This window comes from Limulus polyphemus, unplaced genomic scaffold (assembly GCF_000517525.1).
Source record: "Limulus polyphemus unplaced genomic scaffold, Limulus_polyphemus-2.1.2 Scaffold1942, whole genome shotgun sequence".
Taxonomy (NCBI): domain Eukaryota; kingdom Metazoa; phylum Arthropoda; class Merostomata; order Xiphosura; family Limulidae; genus Limulus; species Limulus polyphemus.
In genome coordinates this window covers 225,799-226,722 of record NW_013667552.1, presented here as the reverse complement: position 1 = coordinate 226,722, position 924 = coordinate 225,799, and the positions used below count along the sequence as shown (strand labels likewise).

General features: G+C 34.8%; 1 protein-coding gene across 1 annotated transcript in view; it reads right to left on the bottom strand.

Moving 5' to 3' along the window:
- The window catches only part of LOC106465434 (general transcription factor IIE subunit 1-like), a gene marked incomplete at its 3' end in the record, with an annotated part of 53,542 nt that overhangs the window by 4,344 nt on the left and 48,274 nt on the right, over nucleotides 1–924 (bottom strand). The window lies entirely within an intron of this gene.

Below are 924 nucleotides of genomic sequence, written 5' to 3'. Positions count from 1 at the left end.
GAAAAATATTTGGGGGTGCTTAACTTTTTTCCAGGTGTATATTAACACTATGTATATGGAGAACACCAGCCACCTTTGTAAAACATGAGATAAAACTATAAAAGTATCATGTGTAAAATGAAATATTTTGTCTTCCTTATTAAATAAGGGCTGAAAACTTTAAAATAGTCACTTGATTTATAATTAAAGTGTCAAACAGTAAGTTTTAATTATTAAAAAGACGATTTAAATATAAATGGTCAGGAATTGTATGGAACTATTAAGTTAGTGTTAAATGCCCTTCTTAGGACTTGTAATTGGTAAGAAAATGTATAGAACTGATGAATTGGTGTGTGTGTTAATTGTTGGGAGATTTAATTCCCTAATAAATTAGTGATTTAAACCAACTGTATTAAATATAGTCATGTTCAGACATTTGATAAATTTATGCTGGCCCCACTTCGTGGAACTGACGTCATGGTGGCCTATAAATACATTCTCTGTTTTCCTAGAACTATTACATCATAGCCATCTGTCTGGTATCGAACCCTATCTAAGATAGCTGCGCCCTCTGGTTATACTATGTGGGACTATAATGTCATCTTCTTTGGTGACATCTCCCCATCTCTGAAGCAGCCAGTCAGCGTGAGGCGGCATTTTTTTTGGAAGCTGTAACGAGAGCTAACAACTGACTGACTTACTGCTGTGCCACTGGGAATAGAAGGGGGGGGGGGCAAATCAGGCACACGGGTAATAAATAAAATGAAACCTTTAAAGTATATTTTTCAGATATGTCATCATTGAAACTGGTGTGGCTAGTAGAAGATTTTTTACATTACCTAGTTCATGAAATATGTAACCATATAACAATTAGGTTAAGAATGTCAGAATTCGTTTGATATTCCTGCACAGCTACATCAGGGCTATCTGTGATTGTTTGTTTTT